Raw genomic sequence first — 27,504 nt, 5'->3', positions numbered from 1 at the left:
CAAAATTACAGCACACTTAATTAACTAATTTACTCTGGAAATTAAGTTAAATTGAATCAAGACACTTTTAATTCTGATTCCGAGTATCCACATGAGAGTTTAATGTCATTTAATTAATCCACTGTGGATTCACACTTCTATTTAATTTGGATTACCTTTTTGGAAGGTTCCAGTTCACAATAGCTCTGATGCTGGACTTGGGCCAGAACTTTCAGAAGATGAGAATTTCTAATTTAAAAAATAAAACATGGGCCAGTGATACAATTAAAACTTCGTGTTAGAAAGCTGCCCTCATTAGATTTCTTTCTGTCATTTCTGAAGTGTTAAGCTTGATGAGTTAAAACAAAAGTAGTCATTTGATAAACTTTTTCATCTAAATACTATATTTAAAAACTGGAATTAAATTCAAGTGAAATTAATTTATTTATTATTGTCATCAATAGTAACCCATACTGCTAACAGAGCTAGAGAAGATTTAACTGATTTTTCCTCATCCGCATTCTTGACTGTTTACTTCATTTGACATGCTTTTTGTATAGTCATTTTTCACTACGCTGTTGGAGGTTCAGGCTCCCCACCTGCTTCCACAAAGGTCCTGCAAAGCAGAGCTCAACAGCAACAACACTGTGATGCCATTATGGTCTGAAACAAACAATCCCATTGACTTAAAGTGAATGCTTTGAAAATTTTTCATGATGGAGGTATTCAGAGAGCCTTGTGGACATGCAGGTCCCAGGATGCTCTCCAGCAAGCCACCAGCAGAGGTGATCTTCCAAAGAGTTTATTTCTAACTTAAGGCAGGCCCCAGTGAGTATTCATACCAAACGGCAGGAGCAAAGACTCAGGTTATCTATGGGAAGTGTTGCTCAGCGTGATGGTCCCAGAAGCCATGGTGCGCACCATTCTGGGACTACGAATGTGCATACCATCCCTCCTCATACACATTGGACAGGATTAATGAGGTTCATACTGAGACTTCTCAATTTCCATTTTACCAACTGAAATGATATATAGTTGTTAAGCAGTTCTTGCCTTATTAGCGATTACTGCTGGGAAACCGCTGCTAGGCCTCAAGTTATCACTAGGTCAAAATTCATACCAGTAATGAATTGGTCCAAGTATAAAGGGATGGCATTTGTAACAGTGCCTGAAATCGAGTCCTGGTGAAGCACCAGAAAGGAGCCTGCAGAAATAGTGGGAAGGGATGGATCTAGACATGGCTAGTATTATAATTTGTAGGTCTATGCACAAATCCTTATGCTTATACCATCTCTTACGCCATTCAAATAGTATGCAGAAGGGAAGGTCTGCATGTGTTTGCAGGAACACATATGCATATGCTTATGAGTAAGATGCTAGAAAACTGCCTTTCTGCAAAACTTTGTTGTGGGGATTTTTTCTGGACAGAATTATCCCTTTAAAAAAAGAAATATTATTTACATCGCTGTCTAGAACAGAAGGGGTATTGCCTATTGGCAGAATTCAAGTGTCCCTTAAAGAGAAATTTTGCGCTGACAGCAGTAAAGTTGAAGTAATGCAATAAAGCACTGGCAGAAGATATTTAAAGGATGCATAAATAAAAAAAAGACTACTTTAATCAAAAGCTATTAGGAAATTCTACTCCATTTAGTAGAATGGCTTTGAAAAAAATTAATTTTCTTGCAAATAGTACCAGTAAAGATTTTTTCATATTTTCTAAGTACTGCAATAAAAATTGTTTCAAAATGGAAATGTAATCATTAGTGTCACTTCTTAGCAGCAAAAAAAACCCCAAGAATGCCATAACCAGCCTCAGCAAATTTAGCAGTTAGCAATTTTAGAAGTACACGTTTTGGTCAAATATTTTTTGCTGTCCTGATATTTACTGACAGCTGTCAATAAGAAAACTGGTTCTTATTTTTAGTTAACTTATAATTATGCTCTTCCTGACTTCAGCATATGAAGAAAACGTTCTTTTAGGAAAATCTATCACATCTGCTCTTCTAACATTGGCAACACAGCTGAACAATTTATTTATTTTTCGCCAACTAACACTGTCACTTGTCTGCAGTTTTGCGAACTCACCAGAAAAAAAAAAAAAAGTGTTTACTTTTCCCTTATGAATGAAGTAGTGTGCATACAAAAGGCATATCTGTCATCTGGATTTACTGAACCTCCCCTTCAGGAATTGTACAGGGAGGACTGCTACACGGATCATACCTTAACATATTTACCATTCACCTCTGCCTACCTTCAGTATCTTCAACCCTGGGTTATGTTACAGGTCACTGTCAGCTCATTGTTGTTAACTTACTCCCAAGCACCCATCACAACTCTCTCCTAGACTGTAATTTGGTAGTGCTGTTGTAGGCATGATGGCTTCAGGATAAAAGGGAAGAAGGCTTGTAGGAAGGGGAAGTGTCTTTTCTTAGTCCTGCTGATACAGCTGGGAAAAGCAGCCAGTCATTAGGATCTACTGTCCCTTCACCAGACCTCACGTAATTCCCACGCAAAAGGATGCTCTGACTAAAAAAGCAGGCTTCTCTCCCATCAGGGCTGAGATGGCCTACTTGATTCTCACTGACTGGAAAAGGGGAAATATAACCCCCATTTTTAAAAAGGAAGACCCAGAGAACTACAGGCCAGTCAGTCTCACTTCTGTGCCCAGCAAGATCATGGATCAGATTCTCCTGCACAGGGAAAATACGGAGGTGATTGGTGATAGCCAACGTGGCTTCACTAATGGCAAATCACACCTGACAAATTTGGTGGCCTTCTAAAATGAGGTTACAGCATTGGTGGATAAGGGAAGAGCAACTGACATCATCTACCTGGACTTGTGCAAAGCATTTGACACTGTCCCACACAACATCATTGTCTCTAAATTGGAGAGGCATGGATTTGACAGATGGACCATTTAGTGGATAAGGAATTGGCTGGATGGTCACACTCAAAGAGTTGCGGTCAACAGCTCGATGTCCAAGTGGAGACCAGTGATGAGCAGCGCTCCTCAGGGGTCAGTATTGGGACTGGCACTGTTTAACATCTTTGTTGGCAACACGGATGGTGGGATTGAGTGCACCCTCAGCAAGTTTGCTGACAACACCAAGCTGTGTGGTGCAGTTGACACGCTGAACGGAAAGGATGCCATACAGAGGGACCTTGACAGGCCTGAGAGGTGGGCCTGTGCAAACCTCATGAAGTTCAACAAGGCCAAGGTCCTGCACCTGGGTCAGGGCAATCCCAAGCACAAATACAGGCTGGGGGGAGAATGGATTGACAGCAGCCCTGAGAAGGAGGACTTGGGGGTGTTGGTTGATGAGGAGCTCAACATGACCTGGCAATGTGCGCTTGCAGCCCAGAAACCAAGTGCATCCCGGGCTGCATCAAAAGAAGCGTGACCAGCAGGTTGAGGGAGGTGATTCTGCCCCTCTACTCTGCTCTCGCGAGACCTCACCTGGAGTACTGCGTTCAGGTCTGGAGCCCTCAGCACAAGAAGGACATGGACCTGCTGGAGCGGGTCCAGAAGAGGGCCACCAAAATGATCCGAGGGCTGGAGCACCTCTCCTATGAAGACAGGCTGAGAGAGTTGGGGTTGTTCAGCCTGGAGAAGAGAAGGCTCCGGGAAGACCTTATAGCAGCCTTTCAGTACATAAAGGGAGCCTACAGGAAAGTTGGAGAGGGACTTTTTACAAGGATATGTAGTGATTGGACAAGGGGTAATGGCTTTAAACTGAAAGAGGGTAAATTTAGATTAAATATAAGGAAGAAATTCTTTACTATGAGGGTGGTGAGGCAGTGGAACAGGTTGCCCAGGGAAGTTGTGGATGCGGATGCCCCCTCCCTGGAAGTGTTCAAGTTCAGGTTGGATGGGGCTTTGAGCAGCCTGGTCTAGTTGAAGACCAGGCAGGGGGGTTGGAACTAGATGATCTTTAAGGTGACTTCCAACGCAAACCATTCTATGATTATATGACTGTGTTAATTTCCTGAAAATCCCCTCATTAGCTACTGCTATTATTTTCCAATTCCAGGCATATTAGCCATCATTGCCAAGATACAAATTCTATAAGCACTTTAGTTATGGTCTCTGCCTGAGAAAGTTTATAGGTTAAAGGTCCAGCCCTGCTCAGCAGGCTTTCAAATAGGGGCACTTAGTGTAATTACCTGCAGAAACATATTCTAAGACAAGACTCAGAAGGTAAATGAAACAATACATAAGGGAAAAAAATTTGCTGAGAAGGGCTGAATTTCAAATCAAGTGGGAGCTGACAACACATTTTTCTGCCTTACATACACCTATATATACTTGAGGAAAAAACCAGCAGGATTTTGTTTGTGTATCAAGCTTCATTTTGCTCCAGTAAATAACTATCCGGCTGAACAACAATACAGAGAGACCTCAAACATGTTAGCATGGATTAGCTTCATAATTAATTTGAAGCCAGTAAGAAACAGTGATCACAAGTCACTATTTGCCTGTGAGAATTCAATCATCTCATATCTTGTTTACAAAGTCATTAAAAACCTTATTCTATCAAAATCTCCAACTGTTTAAGAAACACAACCAGGAGTTAAATACATTTTTGCTTAACAAAGCAAAGACAATATTCGTGTCATACTGTAGATTGACAGCTTTCATCTATGATCACCTAATATTAATATTCATGTATTTAAAACACTATGATTATCGATGATATTAAAAAAAACCCTCATGAGAAATTCTAGAAGGAAAAGCCCTTCATAGACACTGTAGTTTATATTTATGAAGCCTACCAATTAATTGGTATCATCATCTGTATTCATTCTTATACATAAAACATTTATCTTTGTACAGTTTACCAGGCTAATGAGATATGTCAATTCTTTTGACTTTACAGAAAGAGAACAATGGCTTTTCCAAAAGGCTTAAATAGCTCCTTTACTGCTGGTAGTTGTGAAGTCTCGTTAAAAAATCCTCTTCACCCCCTACAATACCAAAAAGGACAGCTACCTGTGGTGCAGAACAGTTAAATTACATGATAAATTTCATAGGCAAACAGGTATTACCATCAGAGGGGGGTCAATGTTCTAGGGGAGGCATCTGTGAACAGGAAAGGTAGCACTCCCACCTGAAATCTGGTTAACAGGGAACAAGGACGATAGGGGTAGGCAGGGGGAATATCAGAGGATGCAAGGGGCAGCAACAACAGCCCAGGGCTAGAAAGATGAAAGCAAGGAGCACAGAAGGGAAAGCCACTTGGGGAGATATTTACAGAGGCTGACTTTTTCCCAGGCTCCAGTTCCTCCTACGGGCAGCAGAGGAGACGGGCTCTTCCAGGGCAATAATTCAAAGCACCAAGCAGCTATAACCAGTCTTCTGCTGTCAACTCCCCTCCTGGGGGAGACTGCCTCCTTTAAGCTGAATGCAAGATTAGGTTTCCTAGGATAAATTCAGTCTTTGTGAATTCCCATACCGTAGATTTTTTTAAAAATTTCAATCTCCTAACTCTCTTTTTAAAGGCCCTGGTAAAAATTTTCATGGCCTTGAGTGGCAATATACTTTGGCCAATGCCGAGTCCTAGCAAGTATCCTATCGTAAGCCCTACTGTGAACAGAGAGAAGAGAGACCATCACAGGCTGATGGGCAGCAGGCACTACACCTGCACAAAGCCAAGCGGCACCGTGTGGGCATGCTAGCACAGGACCTGAAAACAGCACAACACCCGAGCTAATAATTTCAGAGATTTTGATCCCAGAAATATTCATTGGCAACCTTGGAGACTGTCTGTCTCAGTGTATCCTCACAACAGATGTGCGGAACATTTAACTTTTAGATCCCAGGCAGAGCTAGGGTTGACACAGACCACAACTTGACCAGCTATATTAATGCCGAGATGTTTCTACACATCAGAAGCAGTCCTTTTTTCACCTACATAAATGCACAGTCTAAACTATGATGCCCATATAGTTTGAACATTTCCAGGCTGAGATAGTGGCTGAACTGACGTAGACACTCAATTTCCATCTTACATGGATTTTTGTTTTGTTTTGTTTTGGCATTTTTTTCAGTATCTCAGTTCTTCCTCCAGCAAATCAAGAATTAGCTAATGATAGTTCAGGTCCTTCAGACTGGCTTTCAGTGGCATCAGTCGTTCATTCTTGTTTGGGAGATTATGAGATAATATATTGTACTAATAATGTACTAATAATTGTAGTACTACTGTACTTCCTCATAACTTTCCAGTTATTTCTATAGCTAATGCATGTGACTATATCCAACTCATTTGGTCCTGGTGGTGTCAACGGTCTTGTATGCTATAGAGTGGGTGTAACATGCAACGCCATAGTCTCTAATCCAAGGTACAACTAGACGGTATAGGACAATTTCTGACCTTGGTCGTACCATATCACATTAGCTGTTTATTCCATCAAATACCATCTCAGATTTTTCAGATAAAGTAGATCTGCTTTTATTTTTCTATCAGAATCCACTGCTGTATGTTTTATTGGAAAATAATTTTCCTTTTGATTCTGTGTTTTCTGTTTAAATTTTCTCTCATGGATCTTTTAATGTTACATCAGACTATCGGCACAAGTTTTTCTAAAAATAAAGAAGTGAAAGAACATTCTTGGAGATCTTATTGCCCTCTAATATCTGCAGACACTATTGTCTCCTGCTTTCCCAGACAATCCGTAACTGGGGAGAATATAGCTCTATTAACCTTGCTATATCAGCCAGAATGTCAAAATCTGTGTTATAAATCTTCATCTTAATCATTTATGATTAAATATTCAGATGAGATTATGTGCAACCTAATTCTACACATCCATCTCCACTTCCCTAATTAACAGCAGACAGCAACAGAGGGGGAAAAACACCACCTTTCTGAAGTAACTAGGCAAAACCAAGATTTTGTAGACAACTTGCACTTCTAAGCACATATTTATTTTTTGATCACCATTTAAGAAAGAAACATGATTAGTGAAGTTATGTATATTGAATTATAAATCTATTGCTTTACTATAGATTGCTAAATATTGCCAGTATCAATCCCAGTAGCCTGAAAACTCTTATTTTTATGAAGTGTCCCTGGTTTCAATTCTTCCCCATCAGTCAGAGAATTTGACATGCTAACAGTGAAAGTTACATAGGAGGCAACTTTCCAGGGCTCAGTGGGTAAAATTCACCCTTGTTCAGAAAAGCGGTCTAAGATTTGCGAAGCACTAAAGATCCTCTTAGTCTTTACTCTACTTCTACTCAGAACTGCTTCAGCTTTAAGCACCAAATTTGAGCTACTTAGACCCTAATTTTGAGAGGGGCTGAGAAAGTGTACCTCATACTGAAACCTAAGTCATTGATACACATCACCAGATTTTCAGAAAAATCAAGCTCGAAAGCTACTAAAGGCATCACTTAAACTGAGGCAGCCAACAAAACCTGTAAATCACAGACTCTAAATGAAAGAGACCTCACAGGAAAAGACATGAAGTCTGTCCTTCTATCAGCCTGAAGCTGGCTTCCCAGTATATTTTCTACAGCTCTGCAAATAATAGATTCTTTATTTCAGTGAGAAGAAAAAAAAAAAAAAAAAAGAAGTTTAGCTCAATTAAAATCTGATCTTGGGGAAAGACAGAAGCAGGAAAAGAAAAATATGATTACATCTTTCTGCATCAACCTGGAACAAGTATGAGCCAATTCATAAATGAAAGCACCAAATTTCAAAATGACGTCACCTTTTTAGCATGAAACGTCTTTCTCAAACATGCAGGCATTTTCACAAAATTACTGGAATAAACTATCTTCAAATTTCCCCTTTTCAGCCAAAACTACTTGCTAAATGCAACCTGAATCTGTTATTATATCCCCAAATGACATTCCTCAAGCTTATTTGGGCTGGAAGCGAAGGGGGGAGGGGAAAATTGCCTGGCTCCATCCTCTGCTGCTTTTTCTAATTGCATTTAAATGATCCGTGCAACTGGTCTCCTACAACTTCCCTGAGGGGTAATATTTCACAGTCTAGCTAATCTCACTATTGAAATGTGTCCTGTTTTTCAGCAAAAAAATCACTAGCATAAAGCACAATCAGAATCATTTTTGCTGACTTTTAAAAAAATTTAAGTTAGTTTTAAGATCAAGAAGTATGCAAATACAGAATATCAGCAGAATATACAACTCTGGATGCTTTAGCAGTGCAAACTAATCTGCCATCCAAGGTGCCTCATGTCTACTCATGAGTCCAAATCTGCAGCTGAAACTGAATAATCTTTTGGCCCAAAAATATTTTGTTGTATCTGAATGAATGGTAGTTACCTTTTTTTAAAAGCAAAAAAAAAAAAAAAGAAGCAATGTAAGCCCAAAATTATTTTTCTGTATTACACACACTTACTATTTGATTGATTTAATCATTTATTTCGCCGGCTGACTCATGTGACTGCAGGTGTTTGAGTTTAGTAGGCTCTGGCCCTGATTCTTCAGCTGCTTGTATATGTACTTACCACAGGTGGTGTGGTGTTTGCAGGACCAGAGTTCTGTGTACGTGCCTCGCTGATGCACTACTCACCAACCAAAAATCCCAACTCTTCGGGGGGAAAAAAAAAAGGCACCACTGCTCACAGTGATTGAGTAATTCCTTTTGCAACTATTATTAGAAAACTTACAATGCAACCTAATAGCCTGATTCTCTCTCTTTTTTTTTTTTTTTTTCCACAGGATGAGTAAGATACTATTTCGTTTGTGAATTGCTGAACTGGAATCAGTAGGCTGATTAAAGGAGTCAGACACATTATTAAGCCTGTGGGGACTTCAGGTGGATCCTAAGGCAGGGGTGCCTCAGCCTGCAGACCGGCACGCAGGGTAATGTGCCCAGTTACCTCTTGTACTTTAAACTGGTTTAACACAAAGTTAAGTACTACTTAACCAGTTAAGGCTGTGGTACTCTGCAGGAGAGGGACACATTCCAGACTCAGTCCGAAACATCGATTTCTTTTTTTCAGACTAACTCAGTTTCTGAAGCACCTAAATTTATCTAACACCAGGGAAAAGGGACACCTCCACGCCTGAGGTTAGCAAAACTCCAGTATGAACCAACCAACACACACTACTGAACACAGCCTCAAGAAAGCTCTTCAACACTACCTGACATAGACCTGTGTCATTACAATTTTGGACAAGGAATATATAATCTGGCTCAGTGAAGCAATACTGTTCTGTTTCTCAATTAGTCTCACTCTCTGGTTGTTGTGCTCATTCTGCAGCAGCATGTGAAAATGTTTCAAAGTACAAAAATTAAAATAAAGCCATCTGCACAGTAACACGATGTTATTTTTACATTTTGATTTAAGGATACTATAAAATACTATACACGCAAAGCCCACCATTTGCAGGAACTGAGCAAAGTCCTTTTACTGTTACCTTAAAAACTCCAAGCAGGCACATGGACAAGTAAAATAGCCAGGCTGGCTTTTGTTTGGAGCAGTTTATCTCTACACTTTGGATCTAAATGATATAATGTTAGTCACAATCTTCAGCTATAACAGTTAAGTTTCTTCTGTCACTTTGCAGACACCTAACTAAACACCTGAATGCTCATGGCTGCTGAGCAGCCAGTAAACTCTCACCAAGGTTATGTATCTAAACTGAGGGTTGTACCTTTTGAAAAAAATCTTGGTCCCACATATATATTATCATAGCAAAGTTTAAGCAAAATTTCCTGGCATACTGCAACATATGGAAAGCTCTAATTTAACTGTGGTCTCGGGGTATGCCACAGATACACAAGCTTGAATCCTATTTGAGAAGATACTTAGCGGAAGCTTAAATCATTGACTCTGAAGTTTTTAAGTCCTCTGATTTCATAGTATGTGACAATACATCTCTGTGGAGCACAATCAAAATGTAGAAAGCCTCAATTTGCTTTGACTGTATTTCTACCAGCAATTTTTTTTTATCTGTTCAGATCATGCCTGGAGAATAAACAAAATCCCAATATGCTCAGACCAGGCTGTGAAATGCAAACTTCTATCTGATATAAAATTCATAATTTTGAAAACAAAAGGAGCTATAGGTTGGAAATTCTGGCAAAATGTCAATGCAGTGATTTAAACATAAGTCTCCTGGATGGGAGGAGGAGAAGAAAGAGGCTAAGAGGACTATAAGCTCTCAGTGCACCACGAGCTTTGGGTCACTTAGTGAAGCCATGGCTGTGGCCACACGGTGCCCCTCTCGTAATTCAGCTGCGTGGGTTGTACTTAAACACACCTGCTAGTGAGTTAGTTCCTTTCCTACTCTACAGCCCCTTGCGAATCCCCTTCTTGTCCAGTTCTGCTGAAAACTTCCAGGGTGCATCAAAAGTTTTCCCCTGCCAGACAGTATGCACACCACATTGCCTTCATCTATAAAATTCAATACAGTACTGAGAAAGTTCCCAGGCCAGTCTGGCAGTACCAATCTTTAGTAAATCCTTTTACACTTTATTCCATTCCCCCCTTCAACTGTATGTCTTTAAAAAAGTTTTTAAAGGGAAGGATACTTAAAGCTTCTTTTACTCATAGATCTATAGTTGCTGAATATTTTTATTTCTCAGCTTCCTAAACATGCAGCTGTTCTCCAGTCCTATGGTACTGTCTTTACCTTAACAGATTCAAAATATACATGTAATTTACCAGTTCTTTCAGTATTCTGGAATGGAAATTATTAATTCCCTTTGATTTTACAAAGATAAACTTATTTACTGTTGCTTTCACTGCAGCTGTGGTTATTTCTATTCTAATACCATCATGTACATTATGTGTCTTCCCTTTGCCACCATGCTAACATAATCAACTTTACTGACAAATAAGGGAAAGCACCGAGCCATGTCTAGATTATCTTTAATATTCACCCTCGCAAGATAGCAGCTCTCTTTCTTCCTTTTTCTGTCCCTATTACATAGCTGAAGGGTGTTTTGCTATTTGTTATTTCTTCTGTAAAGCCCAGCTCGGCTTGGCTTTGGGAATCCTCACTTTATCTCCAAACCTCTTGGCCTTTGAGACTTAGTGTTGATCAGACAACTGGGAAGGAAAGGGTGCATGCAAGGGAGGAAGGTGTCTCTTGTGTATTCCTAATGGTGTTGCATATGTCCACTTTATTTTAGAGCCACACCCTACAATTTTTTCTCTTTTTGGATGTTCAGGTTCCTGGCAGTGACTAGCATCATTAATTTCAAAGAAATTTTTAATTTCTTTATATATTTATATATGCAAGTTACTAGCCATTTCCCTCAGTCATGAAATTTTGCTCTTTTGGGGAGAAAAACCAAAACAACAAAGAAACCCACTTAGCAACTTTTTTATTTCCACAAGAAACATAAAAGGAGGATATGTGATCATTCTGTTGAAGGTTATTTGGTGTTATCAGCCTTCCATAGTATCCTCATCGCTTACTGGGAAATTCTAAAAATTTCAAAACATCCCCATAAAAACCAGAACACTGTAACACATCTTATTGATACATTAGCTACTTGATGAAGACTGTCAGCTACCACATGAAAACATCTATGATGATTACTAATAGGCTGTGTTCTCCAATATCCATGTAAGTATTTAAAATCTCCCACCCCCCCCCCCCAGTGATACCATTTCCACAGATTTCTGGAATGTCTACCCTTCCCTTCTCACAAAAAGACTCCAGTGCTAGCCTAGGGAAACCACCTTTCCAGACCCTTAAAAAAAAATATTTTTTTAACATATGTAACCCACCCTTTCAAGTTATTATAGCATTAATACTCAGTAGTATACCAGCAGGTCTCTAGTTTGAGTTCTTTCCTCAGTAGCATACAACACTCAATGCCTATTTCCAGTCATGAATTCACCCGATTCAAGTTCTGCACAAATGCTCCTACTTCTTCCCTTTTTTTGCACAGGTTTTTGGGAGGTCTGTATCCATGTTTCAGTTTTTCCTTAGGGACAACACTCAGCCACTGAACAGATCAAGCACAATCCTAGCAGCAATGTGTCAACACTTTACTTTCTCAGCAGCTTAGAGTTTTCTTTGGTAACCAAATTACTATTAACATTTCTATACCCACTGTTCTATCCCCATTTTACTCCTCTTGCACCAGTTTTGTGTGTGTGTATATATATATATATAAAAGGTATAGGGGATATATGAGTTTCCCCCAAACTTCTCATTTCTCAGTTTAAAGTCCTTCTTCCAGATGTGTCAGCGCCAACTTGAGGCCAGTTTCTCAGACAAGAAGAGTGCATCTTTAGACATCTCTTTTATCCAGCTGCACAGTAATGGCTGGTGCTTCAAAACATGCCCCTTGTAGCATTACAAGTTATGTGCTGATCACCATTGCTCCATCATTCATCCATTCTCTTATCCCACTGGAACATAAAGGAAATTTCCAAACATCTTAAAGACATTTTAAACCAAAGCAGAAACACATCTACCACTGACCTAATATTCCTTGCTTCTACATGCATGCCACATGATTAGCAGACTGTTTCCAAAATGAAAATCTTTGGCATAGTCCTGCTGAAAGGCTAGGTTAACCAGGAAGTTAAAAAACAAGGCCAGCATTACATTCACAGTAATGAACCAAATCTTGTGGCATTATGTTTCCTCTGGTAAGCATGGATTTATATGAAGAGGGGATGGCTCCCCTTTGAACCCTTCCTTGATCTATTCAGATTATACTGGAATTTTAGAGAAATAATTACTCAGCGACAGCCTTCTCTGTAGGCAAACAGGTTGTGAGAGAAGTTCTCTTCCCCTTATCAGCCAGATGAATTGGAGAATGCTATAGAAGTAGGGAGGGCAATTATTTCCTTCCCAAGAACACAGAAAAACATGTTACTCCTCAATCTCAGTCTGTTCTTTTCCTGAAGAAATACAGCCCTGGGCTGCATCTTATCACCAAGACAATTACATGTCCCTATGTATGATTTCATTATACATCTTTGGTATAAACACTGTTATGGTTAGAAGGCTTCCTATCGATAGGCTTGCTAGAAGATACAGACCCTAGAGGACACGAAGGACAAATGCATAAAAGTTACGCATTGCACTTAACATCTCCTGACTGGAGGCATCCCTTGCTTTCAATGCAAACCCACTTCTGTGAATGTGAACCACAGATAAGTTGCTATGGTTTAATTGATTATAGCCATAATCCTTCATAGGAGTGCTTATTCTCATTCAGTGTTTAGACTAATTTTGTTTGTGTAGAGCCAAAACAGAAGAAAGTTTATACCATATTTGTGATGCTCCAAGCACAGACCAGCCCAAATACAACTGAGCCACTCCACAAGAAGTGATGTAGTGAAAGAGAAGTCCTAACCTGGGTGCAGGAATGACAGATCTGTAGCCTTGTTCTAGTAGCACACAATACCTATGCCATACATGTACTCTCAGCTCTGCGTTTACCTACCACTAGGGCAAGAGCATTAGAGTGAGAAGGGATTTGTCTATTTTTAACAATAACTATTTAAGACAGAAAGAAACAAAACCTTCCCAGCACAACCAGTAGCTAACACACTGTGGTGTAGAGTGTTGGCCTACTAGTGGCAAAGGAAAGAAAAAAAAAAAAAAAACCCAAACCAAAAAAAAATACCCCAAACCATTTTAAAAAGCAAAGGAGGTAAACTTCCAGAAAGCAGTTTGTCCTCAGCAGATGGATCCCACGGGTCAGACAACTCAGGAAGGATAGGCACAGCCTTTCACCCACAGGATAAAGCAAAGGTAACTAATATACTGAAACTGTGCTTCAAAATGATAGTTCAACAAGTTAAGAAAAAGATACATGGTTGTGAGATGCTAGTTATCAGAGGAAATATTCACATTCTCTAAAGCTGGTCCTGTCCAACAATTTGGATTCAGAACACAAGCAGGCAAACTCTGATTTAGCATGTAATTAAGAAATACTCTCTGAATTACACAACTTTCATTCACTTCTTCAGAAGACATGAGAACACTGCAATCACTTGCCAAGTTTGATCCCAACATGCCATGGGGTAAATGGAGACCCTAAACTGTCATTCTATTTAAATCATATGTAGGCTAAAGTGAGTGCGATTGCTCAGCATATTAAATTACTACTAGTGTGTTGATAGTTCCTCATGAACAATCTATGGCTCTGAATTATTTATTGAGGAGGAAGTGGCTTTTGAAGTGAACATTAGCTCTGAGAGAGAAATAATGCTTGAATATGATAAAAATAGTTCCCAAGAGAAAAAGGAAATTAAAAAAGATACTTCTATGACTGACAGCTCCCAGAGTTTACCTGACTCCTTCATGCATTTCTTCTCTGTGAAGTCTATATGCTAAAATGATGTTCACCTAAAATAATAAGACATGGGACAGCCTGTGTCAGGAAATTGCTTGCAACAAATCACAGCTACATACACATTCAGTGATGGGAATCAATAGGAGTCCTAGACTATTCCCATGGCTTTGTGCTTCCTTGCCTCTAGAATCCAATACTCCTCATAGAAATGCAGCTTCAAGGGAGACACAGAGCAGCCTTCCTCTGGCATCAAAAGTGATGCATCACAGAATCAAAGATATTTGGGTTGCAGTGGAGACGAAGGACACTTAACTGAGCATGGAGTGACAGTAGGAACAGGGAGAAGGACCCAATTCTCCCACTGGTCCTTCAAGTTCTCAGACACATTTTTCAAACCCTTGCCCCCTCAGCAGGAGTCTTCACAGGTTTTTGAGGGTGGGGAAGTGAAAACACAGATGAAGCAGTGGCAGACTCCCGCATAACACGATAAATCCGATGTGACACATTCTACATTATGACCAAATTAGAATTTATTTGGTCAAAGAGGTATTCTCACAATAAAGTGCACTCTTGAGTGACAGCTGCAATATTTAAACCCAAAACAATTACTTGAAATGAATGTAAATAATCCTTCTGTCTTCCTTTCTCCTTCCCCACAACTATTAAGGTTGTTATTCATGAAGAATTCTCCAAAGAATGATCTATGGCATGCCATTAGAAGGCATATTTCTATCGTATTTCTATTGTTTATTTATTTGCAAATAGTTTATACACACTAGACACAGATCAAATCTTTCTGTAAGTTTTCTGTGAACAGATTTGAATGTTGAGTTTATTCTTATTTCAAGGTTAGTCTTCAGTTTTCGAGGTGCCAAAGTTAATTTCTTTTCTAACCAATCCTTTGTGTCTACTAATTAGAAATATCCAAAACAATTTGCTATTTAAATCATATGTCATTGCTTCTGATCCTTGATTGGATGAGTAATGAAATTAAGTGAGACCCACATGAATTGTGAATATTACTACTGAATATGTAATTAAGGTTTTGATTAATATTCTGGCACTCGGGCTTAAAATACGCCTTCCATAAGTATTTGCACTAATAAAGCTCAAGCTCAAAAAAAATCAGTACAAGTCATTAACACAGTCAAACTGAATTCATAAGTGAACTTCAAAGGAATACTTGTAAGGTTTTTTTTTTTTTATGATGATGGTTATGAACAGTGTCGTTTTAAGTGGGACTCCTATATTAGTGCTAGCTGTCAAATAAAGCTACTAGCCATCTTCCCTCCTTAGGTGCTGGTATAGAATTAAAAATTAGGGATATAGGTTTTGCTGAGGTATTTTAAACATTCTGTATTAATACAAATTGATAATTTAAACCCCAATTGTTTCAAAGCTCAATGAATCATTTTATGGAAATTTAAAATCCTTTAAGACATAGAATTATATTTTTAAAAATTGAAATATTATACTTTTTCTTGTAATACAGTTCTATTTCTTACTCAGAGTATCTATTAGGAACATTTTTTCTGTCATTACTGAAATACACTTAATTCAGCTGACAGTCAACATTTTTCAAAATGTTCTTCCCATCCAATACTTTCTGCACTTAAAGAAAGCCAATCAGAGTACCTGATAGTTTATAAATACAAAGGTATGGATGTATCATTTCATTTTTTTGTTACAGAAATCTCTCTTTTGTAAAACACCACAAATAATGTTGATAACAACTTATTAATACGAATTCTGCAGCAGTAGGATATATCACCAGACTGGTACCTGTCCTATTAAAAGATGTTAGCCCTGTGGAAAAGTTCTGGCTCTTATCACAGAAGGGGTTGACTCCCTTGTGAGAATCCACACACTATGTAATAAAGAGATGGGCAGTGTAGGAATAGTTAGATTCAAGAAGGACTGAGTCCAGCTCTGGAATTGACTTTGAGATGAGTTAGGAAAGGCACCTGCTCAAAAACACCACTCTATTTTGAATACACTCTTAGGCCACAAGTAGTAGCAACTCCTCATTACTTGTATTACGGAAGTATCCCAAAACCTCCACATAGTATCAGCCTCCTGCTGTGATAGGAAGTTATCAAAGGAATGGAAAGAAGTCCTTCCCCCAAACAGCTTACCACCTTACCAACACAGGTGAGGCTGGAAACTGTTAATACATTTCAATAGAAGACGAAAGGAGACACAAAGATTAAAGACCTGACGTGGGCTATCTGAGGCAAGTCCCTCATGAAGAACCTCCCATGGCCCAAATCACAGGTTGGTCTCTCTCCCTCTAGAGGGGCTATAACTTTACAGTGATGAGTGTAAAACCCCCACAAACTGACAAATCAAGCCAAATTTCCCAAGTTCTCAGTGTACCTGACAGCATCTGAGTAACAGGTCCTACCTGGCAAGGGAACAGGTCCATTTCAACTGAAGCCTCCTCAGCTCCTGGCCTTTTATGCTTTGCTTATCCAAAACCACCAGTAAGCTCTACAAAGGGCTGAGCCTGCCTCTTCAGAGACAAACTTAGGGACTGATGGTGGGGTAGTTTGTTTTGAACCCTTTGTTAGTTTTCTCAGCAGCCCTCTTGATTTAATCCAGCCATGCAGGCAACACACCCAATAATTAATTAATTCTCTAAGTCAATTGGATCATTAATGGAGTAGCTCTGCCACAGAAATGATACTAACAGAATGAAGACAGGTTATACAAAAACATACATCACCAAAATTTTATTTTTTAGGTCCAAGAAAAATAATGAATGGCAGACTTAAGTACCAAACACAGCCCTCAGTTCAGTAAGGTAATTTTCAGACCCTGTTATCATGAGTTCTTAATTAACCTGTGTGGTAAAAATTCCTAGCAAATGGTTGTTGACTGTAAATGCAATGCCTTCTTCTGACACATGCATTAATGCACTATTGTAAAAGTTCAAAGCCATTATTATTGAGTTGTCTCAGCCACATTAATTATCCTCTGCACTGTATTTGGCTTCATTTGGGTAAACCTTCTTTAATTGCCCAGTCTTTACTTACAGAACATCTTTGTTTAATATACTATGAACTCTGTTTACATTTATGCTTTTTCCAATAACTCTTGTGTTGAACATAGTTTCCACCATTACTACTGGAAGTGTTCTACACTCAGTTCATTTGTCTGCTCTCAGCCATATATGTCACTGCTGTTGAAGCTGAAACGTCCAGAGTTGGAAAGCTTTGGGCTGACGTTGATTCTAAGACTTCCACTATGTTTATAAAAAATTCCTAACCTTTGTTATCCAGGCCATTTGTTTCCATAGCATGTTGGATCCAGTTTACAAAGCAAACTAACAGATAAGGAAAACAGCACAAGAGTGGAGGTGATGAGCTAACTTAAAGCAGCAGAAGTGGGTGGGTGAAGGAAACTGGGTGAAGGACAGAGCTTTTTAAGCTGTGTAGCATATTATGGCATAATAAGCATAAACCCTTGAAGAAAGAAACCCTTAAAATATTAAAATTTTGCTTTAATGTCCCAGTGAAGTCCATTATGGAGAGATGTTCATGTTTTCAACATGTTTAATTTAAAACATGTTTTGACAGGCACGTTGAAATGATAATTTGCTTTGAATTGTTTCCACCTAGATAATTTTCCATCTGAGTATCTTAAAATATTTTACAAAAATTAAGCTTCATAATATCCATATAACAGCTACACTCCAAATACATACTAAATAACTAAAGGATAACATTTTCAGAAGTATACATTGCTTTTGACTGTCCAAGTTGAGCCATTTTAAATCTCCTTCCCCTTTTAAGAAAAAAACTACAATGGTAATAAGCCCCACTCCAATGACAGTAGAAGGGAGATGTAGTTCTTCAGTTCTGAAACTCAGATAAAAAAGGGCAACCAAAATTATGCATACTGAAAACTTGGGCTCCACTTGCTGTGGAGCTTGTGGTGAGTTGGGAGACAAGAAGTTGGGACACGAAGATAAAGATTTCCTGGGGTTTTATTTCAGCCACAAAACTGTGCTGCTTACATTGATAAAAATCAACTACAAAATTGTTATCAGAAAATCAACTCAGAGCAAGAATCAGGAACTCAAGCGTTTTTTAAATTTCTGTCTAATTGACTTTTGCACGAGACGGGGAAAAGGTGAAACAGCTACTGAGTGACACATCAAAAACGCCTTTCCTCTTTCCTTTTTTCTAAGGTTGACTACATATGGCAGAGAAATGGTGATGAAAAAATGAATAAACCAATCCTTCAGCCAATTCAGATCATTAGAGCCACTCCCATAAGCTAAGCAGGCATTTCCATGTAGGGATGTATTACAGTCCTCTTTGTGGTTATACTATACATGAAGGATGAATGTTTGTAAACAGAAGTGCTGGTGGTGTACTTTTAGGATAAGAGAGAGAGAAGGTTAAAAGTTGGGCAATAAAATTTAATTAAGTAGTAAAAAAGAAAGATGGACAAATTTGTATTTGGTCCCGTTTGAGGGCCCCAAGTATTAGGTCTTCCTCTCTGGCCTCACGAACATGACATTTCTGTCAGCATGGTGACATAGCTCCAGCAGGAAGGACAGTAAATGTCCCCATCCAGTGTTGCCTCAGCCGCAGTGCGGAAAGAACTCTGGGAGACAGGATCTGAGCCCTCACAGCTGGAAAGGGCAGTGGAATCGTACCTTCTGAAACCTGAGCAAATACTCTATACAAGGGACACTTCTCCATTACTGTAAAACAAGGCAGATTCAGTAATACTTGTCAGGGATCTAAGCTCATCATTGCTCATACAGCAGGTTTAAACAATGCCTGTCAACTGGATCCTCTAAGGGATTTTGGTGCTACTCCAGCCTAGCTTCTGGTTTGCATTGGGCTTAAATGAGAAATAGGAACTCAGGCTGTGTGTGCTGGGGAGGTTCTGGGCACAGCCAAAACACAGAAATACAAGCCTCTAGGACACTTTCAAGTTGAACATTATGGTCTGTTATGTTTAAGTTCCTCAAGAAACTTCTAAAAATGTTGTTGAGTCAATTTTATAGATCCTATTTTCAGGTCTATATGCCTGAAGAACATCTAAATTCTACTTTGCGGAGCTAAGTCCTATTTTAGGTCTGGCTCACAGAAAGATTTCCATATAAAGTGAGCATATAAAGATTAAGGTTGAAGAAAAATAAGTACAGACCACAACTCCGCCCATACCCTTCTTTAAGATAAAAAAGACTACACACTTATAATGACAAAGTTTATCATTCCACACTAGCCACTATTAAACCATGAAAGTATCAGCACAGTTTTCTATGCACATATAGATCCCTCTATAGAGAACTGAAGTGTAGTGCTTGATATTACAAGGTACTTTCCTTGGACCTGCTGCAACTAATCTACTGATCCTATGCACCACACATGGAAAAACACCACTCGAAGTTGGCAGGATCCTAGAATAGATCAGATGTTTACATGAAAACATCCCATTAAAGTGAGTAATGTCGAAAACTGTGGCACCGCTAACCTTCATTCTTAAGGGCAGAAATCAATCGGATATATAGGAGCTGATAGAGATAAGGAAAACCGTTCTTCCATCTGTAAGTTCGTTCACCTTCTATTCACGCTAAAACATCTGCATCTTTCTCTGAAGCAGCTGGTACTGGTCCTTGGTACATTAGTCTTGCCTACGTCACACCTTCCAATTTTAGAAGAACAAGAAGTTACTTTTGTTGTCGCATCAATGGCTGCCAAACTTCCTTTGAAAGCACCCCACAAAACAGTCTCGCTCCATTTGCTCCAACTTGTGGTATCAAATCATTTGTAACTGATAGCCTTAACCACCCCCACTGATTATCCCTGCCAATCAAAAAGATTTATACATCTCGCCACACAAATCTTACACCATGAACATACTGAACAGCACAAGCATGCTGTCAAAGGAAAAGTAATGGAAACAGTAACATATTGTAGCAATTATTTTTTCTTGGGGGAAAAGACCCATTTCAGCCATTCAAGGAGGGAAACAGAATGAGAGGGAGAGTGATAAGAAACCACTTCAGCAGTCAGACACCACAGGGAGATGATAATTCAGGTTATGGTTGTCAGGAAATGCAGGTAAAGTCTCATGGAAAAATATATACCCAAACCCTACTATTTTTTAATTCTAAAATTTATTAAAAGATACTTAAGAGTACTCCCTCCCCTATAAACTGATGTCAAACTGATACCACACATTTGTATTTACCATTGTTCAGATGACTACCCACTGCAGTCAGAGTTTATCTAACATTTTCTCTGTGTATCTAACATTTTCGCTCTGAGTTTGCCCAGACATACAACTCTCCTTTTTTTCTGCCTCCTTCTCCAGTCTCTCAAGCAGTCACTTAGAAAATTATTCAAATAATCTCTCTTTGGTTAGTGGCTGAAGGGAAATAAACTGGAGTTTTAGGTACACATCGTACAAGGATTAACTGGTATTCCTGTGCCTTTTCATAACCAACTTCTTTCTATATGTTCCCTCAATTCTCCCTCATGTTCTCTTTTATATAAGCCTCCTTTCATTTTAAAAATCAAACAAGTCAAAACAGTTCTTTTTATAGCCTGTTTGCCACTTCCAGTCCTATACGTCTACTTGACACAGTGTATACAACTGACAGCTGTGCTAAAATGGACAAAAATGGCACCACTTTGTAAACATACTTCAGCAAACACAAATTTCTACTGTACCTTGAAATGCAAGCAAAAGAGCTATTGATTTTGTCTGTGCCTGATAAATTCCTCCCAAACAACCTGTTTACTGAAACTGTAAGTCACTGTTGTGACTAATCTGCTGTGTATTAAAAGCTACTTCATTGGAATAGAGAGATGGCAGAATGAGCTAATACTGTTATAAGTGACATAAGAATTGATTTCATTTTAATTTTTCTAGAACTTTTGTATGTTTCTAGCCAAGTCAGTCCTTATGGACAAATATTAAGGACTAAGCCAGCTGACAAGGAGCATACTCCCCCAAACAAGGTAAACTCTGATGCAAATAACATGAAGATGTGGAGCGGGATAACTGAAGCTATAGATCGTGCTGTGATGTTACACTTTCTTGCTTTCCCACAGGAGATTTGGACATGCAAACTGACCTTTCAGCACTAAATACTTTCCCTGATGTAAGTAACAGAAATTTTAGCACGAAAAACTCATCTGGTTGCAAGAACCTTCTGCAAGATGACATCATCTAAAAACAAATAATATAACATGAAACATTTCTTTGAATTCATGGTATGTACGCATAGTCATTCTGGCATGGCATCGGAGAACTCTGGAATAACCGCTATACATGGGGACACGAAATCCTCTGAAATACATACCTTTAAACTCTTATAGACTTTCCACTGGTTTGTAAAAAGCCAAATATAAATTCTTTCCATATCTAAGTTTCTAGAAAGCATTCTGTGTACAAAATATTAGCTCTCCTACTAAGCCAACTGAGCTATCAGAAGTTTTAGTGCTTAAGCAGTACTTTGAAAATCTGAACACTTACGTAACTGATAAATATTCTCTATAGAGAGAAGCCTTGTTAATTATTAAAGTACAGTATCTTTCTTCTAAAGTACATCAGCATCTTTTACATGTAGCTGGGGTTATTAGAATAAACTGAATACCAAATCTGATTTGTATGCAGACTTGTAAGAGATTTTTAAGAACATAGTAAAGATTCACTTTTGTGTTTAAAAAAATTATGAAAGGCACAGCCTTCATCTGCATATCACTGTCTTCAGAAAAAAAAAGAAGAAACAAAAAAATTGAATATTTATTCTGCTGAATGTATTAGCAAAAGTTAAATGTAGTTAAGCCACCTACAGGATGGGCTGCCCCTTCTAATCCTGCTTTCTGAGGGGAAAAAAATGAAAACTTTTAATTCCTATTTCTGACAGTCTATCACCTTTCCTGAGTCCTAAAGACACAGCAAGCAAAATAGTTAGCCAGTAGGACTTTAACTCCAGCACTGCAGTAACTCAATAAAAGAAATATGGTATTGCTGAGTGGTAGCATTTCACTACACTAAGAGACAGATGGGGAGGATATGCAATAATCTTGTCTAGGAAACGGCTATGACTCATAAATTTGGACTCAATGTGACAAATTATCTGACAGATTTCAAAACAGTGAGAAAAACTGGTGTCAGATTGAGATATTATCACATCTCAGTGTGAAGTCCAATGGCAGCTGGAATTATTGACCACCTAACTACACTGAACTCCTACACTACTACTGAACAAAAGTGTCAAAACTACTATGCAGAGCAAAAGTGTGAAAACAAATGAACCTATTTAAGGATGGAGTTGAGCTGATTTAAAGACTGGTGATGTTTTCCTTAATTTCAGCTACCTTGCTCACCGTTCCAGCTCAGGGCCCCAGTCATGCTTAATAGTGAGCACCCAAGGAAGTCGTGAGGACTTCTCATACACAGTGCAGATGCCATTTCCTCCCCCCCCCCCCCCCTTTTTTTTTTTCTGAAAAATGCAAGAGCATCAACTGATTGCAGAGGTGAAGCTACGAACACAGGCAATAAAATTTCTTTGGCGGATGATCCAGTCCCGTGAAAAACACTTCCACAGGGCACCACAGAAACTGCAACTTACACTGCTTCCAGAATCCAGCATCACCTCTACAACTCTCCTCCTCCAACTTTTCTTTTTTCTAAATAAGAACCAGGAAGGAGAAGGAATATAATGATTTCTTAGTATTACACATAAACAGATAAAGCTAAATCATAGCATCACTTCTCAGGGAACCAGACCCACTTTGGAACAGACACCTGCCCCAGACAAGTGCCACCTGGAAGGGCCAGCCATTAACCTGGCATCTCCTCCTCCTCCTCTAGGTGCGTTCCTACACAGCTAGCAAATCTCAGCCAAAGCCCCTCACTCTGTTGAGAGGGATATACTTGATCATCTCACTATCATCTCAGCTACCCAGAAATAATTTTAAAGGGTAGTTTCCAGTCCTCTTCTTTCCAATGATTCACCCTTCCTCTGGCCTTGCTGGCTACAGAAACTTGACAGATCCCTTTCAGGCGCTTTGACTGCAGCCCTTCAGACAAAAAGACAGCCGCCATGGGAACCTCCAAGCACCCCGAGCACCAAGGCAGCCTGCTCACACCATTCCCCTACAAGGCACAACAGTTGTCCTGGGGAGTTACTTCTTGCTTTCCAGGCACCACAAAATGGGCACTATCAAGTCCTCCAGCCTCCTCCTCTCGCTCACCCAGTTTCCCCCAGCCCATGCTCCTCCCAGGGCTGGCTCTTGGGACCCCTTTACCCAGCTTCAGGAGCATGGCTCTCCAGTCCTGCCAGCCCAAAGGAATCTTGTCCACAGAAGAAGTTTTCAAGGAAATGAACCAGCTCCACAGATACCAAGTGAACGCTATTATCTCTTACATCCAGTCACCAAGTCCTGCTATCCGCTGCGAAATCTGAAAGCCAAGGCTAAGCCTGGGAAGCTTAGTGAATCAAAGGGATGCTCAAGGGCAGTGGTTACATACTTTCATGCCAGGCTCAAAGGGCAATAGTTTATCTGAATCCTACTGGCCCATATACCTTTACATAGTCCTTACAGACTATAAATTAAAGCATCCACTTCCCTTCTTTTCCTTTCAATGAAATACAAAGACCCCGCGCATTACATCCTCCTTGTACTCCCCAGAGTCTGCTAATAAAAAGCCGTGTCTCTCACAGCACCTGCTTAGGAGAACAGGGCTCCACAGTGTGGCTTCCGTGCCCATATATTGGTAAAAAGCAGAACATGCTGGAAGTACGGATAAGGAAACATATCTGTATCTGTCTCTGAAGGCAGAATCTCATCAGTGACCATATTTTAATATGAAATTAGCTGCCAACAAAGGCCTAGTATCTGCACTCAGCTGTGGCAAGCAACTCCTCAGAGACTTCACTGGAATTTTAACTGAGGGACAGTGTTATCGGGAAGCCTGTGAACATCCAACCCCCTGAAAAAAGATATTTACATGCTTATTCTTCAAAATGGAAGAATTCAGTCTTCTAAAATTCTGGGAGGAAAAAAAGTTATACCAATTTCGAAAGAAAAAAAAAAGATGCATTTTTATTCAGAACTGATTGGCAGCTTAGCCTCTTATTTACACTCTAGGAAAAAATTGTTTTAGTAATTTTAGATTGCCTATTTCCAGCATTGTTCCATGCCACATTAAAGACCTCATTCATTTCCCATTAGCACATTTTAGTTAAAATTAACACATAATCATTTTCAATGATCTGGCTTTCAGTATATTTGTAAACAAAAATTAATCTCAAATGTAAGAGAAGAAAAAGCTTTGGAATTGTTAAAAATCATCCTGACAGAACTAATCACTAAACCCACATTTTTTTAACTTTTTTTTTTTTAATCCAAGAACACTGGGTTTGCCAGTTGTACCCCCAGTTCCTCAGGAGGGCTTCCTTAAATAAGCAATTGGCGCAATTCCCCCCAAAACCTTTGGCAATGTGACAAATAAAGGGAAACTGAAGACCTCAAGAATCAGTTCAACACTTAAGAGGAGACAGAGGTCAGCGAACGCCAAATGAAAGCAGAATGAGCACCAATCTCGGTATACTGAGAACAAGGCACAAGTAAACCTCTCTTCTTGTACCCTGGTATCCTTGCACATATGCAAAACTACCAAACACCAAAACCTCAGTTCTCATAGCTAGGGCTCCTTGTTGGCAGAGAAAGGACAGAAATATTACTGTAATTTTTGCTTGTGCAGGATTCAATACAATAAGTAACAGAAAACTTAAATATAGGTACAGGAGAGCTTTAGCCACAGCCAAAAGAAAAAGAGAAGGAAAAACTGAAAGCTGAGAGAAAACACAAAGACAGAGGCACAGAATGAAGGGTAACATGGGTTTTGTCAACTGTGGGGACGGTGCCCCCAGCAAGTGTGCACTTGTGGTGGTAACAAAGCCGGCACGGTCTGTTTAGCTCCGTCAGAGAAGGAGTTAGTCTCCAAACACATGCAACTGGAAAACACTTTTGCTCATCCTTCAGCCTAAATGCTCAGGAGCTGTTTGCTCAGGCCAGTGCAGATGTTACACTGCAGAACAGAAGTTTTGGACTATGAAGTGTGAGTGCTCCATTTTCCAGAAAATCATAATTTTTTTCCACTGATCATGTTAGTTCTGACTCCATGCTTATGTACAGAGTTTCTCAGGGGTTGATGTGACCTCTCCTTTTTGGTGCTGATTATTAGTTTTAGATGATTCCAAAGGCTCTCCCTTATGAGGAATATACCTAGGGAATTAAAAGGAAGTCACTTTAATCAATTCTGAAGTGCTGATATGCAAGACTGTATACAACTGGCCATATAATTTGTACATTTGTGGAAAACCACAAATAAATACTACTAAGTTACTGACAGACAAACAATTCTACGGCTTTGTTTCACTGGGAAAAAAAAAAGCATAACAGGCTAAAACATAAACAATGTGCTAACACTCCTTGTCAATTTAATATTCTGGTAGTCTTACGCTATTGCGCATAAAACATGAGGAAAAGCTACATATGATCAAAAGACGCTCACCCAGCTTTAAATATAGAGGACTAGGTGCTCTTGCAAGGAGGAAATCTTACGTTAAAAGAGATTGTGCTTCATCAGAAAGGAAGCAGCTGGAGAGCTCTAAATCCCAGCCACCTCATCTGACAGAAGTGCCCTACAATATTGGATCCCACCCTGCTCCACCCAAAGCCCTGCTCTTTGCGTTTTCCAATACAGAGTCATGACACCAGACTTTGTAAAACTCTCTTCTGTGTCACTCAGCGTGATACACACTGTTTATCTTCTGGATGGATGAGTATCAACATGAATTTCTATGTACAATTTGAGCCATTGTGCCTAGTCTTCTGTCTCTGCAGGATCAGGACTCAATATTCCATGAAACGATCTCATTCAGAAAATCCTAAATTTAACTTGTGTTCAGCCGTGGAGGTAGAGCATACAGGAACATACAAGCACACAGGAACATCCAGAACAAAGCATTGCTTTTTGTTCAAAATTCTGCTTCCCTCTCAAGTTGTGTCACAGTTAATATCGAGCATACCTGTAACTTGGAGTTAAGTTTCAGAAGTTTGGAAAATTGTATTTGTTACAACAAACCAAAGAGTCTGCAAAGTGAAAGATACTTGGTTATGGCATCCCAAGATCTTTGGTCTATTACTGAGCAGCACTTGGATTCCTTGATGCTTAAAGGCCGCAAGCAGAACTGAGCTGTATTGGGTACACTCCTGCACTACTACAGAGCAAAAGACAGTCCCTGTCCAAAAGGGTGGGGCAGAGATTAAAAACACCAGAGTTAGAAGTTTAGAGTAACAACGAACTAAACTCTTTAATGAAATAATTGTGAAAAACTAGTGTTTCCAGAACAGAAACATGACCAAATTCCTCTCCCCCCATCAGACAAGAAACCCCCAATGTATTTTCGCCTGTTGCTTTAGCGCACTGCCCCACTGGATGACCTTCTTCAACACAGTGTCTATCTGCCACGATTTTATGTGGAAATTTTAATTCCTTATACACTACGTCTTCTGAAGCCTGCACTTTTCAGGCAGCACTAAATGTATTTGCAGGGCATTTGGCCTCCACATAAATCTTTCCTGGAAATGTGCTTAAAATAAAGGAAAACGTTACTTTTGCAAACTATGATGTCATCTCCCTTTTCGGTTAGCGCCCTCCACAACCTCCTTCAGCGCATCCTTTCCGTACCGCCCATTACGTCGCCTGCGAACGTTTTTGAGAGCGGCTACCCAGAAGTTTGATGTAGAAGACGTTCCTTTACTAATCACAGATCGAGGAAAGGCAGACGCAGAGCAAGGAGCAGACTGCACGCAGCACATTTACGTATAAATATCAAAACCCAGCAACGGGTCGCTCAGGAACCTTTCCTGAAAAGAAACTCTTCGCTCGCAGCGAAGTTCCCTGCTGGCGGCAACGCTCGCCCGGCCGCATGCGAGGAGACGCCCGTTCCCGGGATATTCCCCTGTTCCCCCGGCCTGTTCCCTGGTTTTGACGTAGCCCCCGGCACAGGTTTCGCGGGAAGTTTCGGGCACCTGGCGTCAGCCCGGGGCGGCGCCCGGCGCTGCGGGTGGCGGCGGGGGGGACACCCCGCGCCCACGGCCCCCCACGGCCCCGCGGGGAGCCGGCCGCCCCCGAGCCCCCTCACGGTGCGGCGGGGGCCGCGCTGCCCCGGGGAGGGACCCCGGGGAGGGACCCCGGGGAGGGACCCGACGGGGGGACCGGCGGCCGCTCG

The 27,504-nt window shown here is 40.0% G+C and overlaps 1 protein-coding gene across 1 annotated transcript in view; it reads right to left on the bottom strand.

Annotated features, from left to right (window-relative positions):
• The window catches only part of XKR4 (XK related 4), a 231,340-nt gene that overhangs the window by 202,892 nt on the left and 944 nt on the right, over positions 1-27,504 (bottom strand). The gene's annotated exons all lie outside the window — the stretch shown is intronic.

This window comes from Pelecanus crispus, chromosome 2 (assembly GCF_030463565.1).
Source record: "Pelecanus crispus isolate bPelCri1 chromosome 2, bPelCri1.pri, whole genome shotgun sequence".
NCBI lineage: Eukaryota > Metazoa > Chordata > Aves > Pelecaniformes > Pelecanidae > Pelecanus > Pelecanus crispus.
The sequence above is the reverse complement of the archived record's forward strand: the minus strand, read 5'-3'. Positions and strand labels throughout refer to the sequence as shown.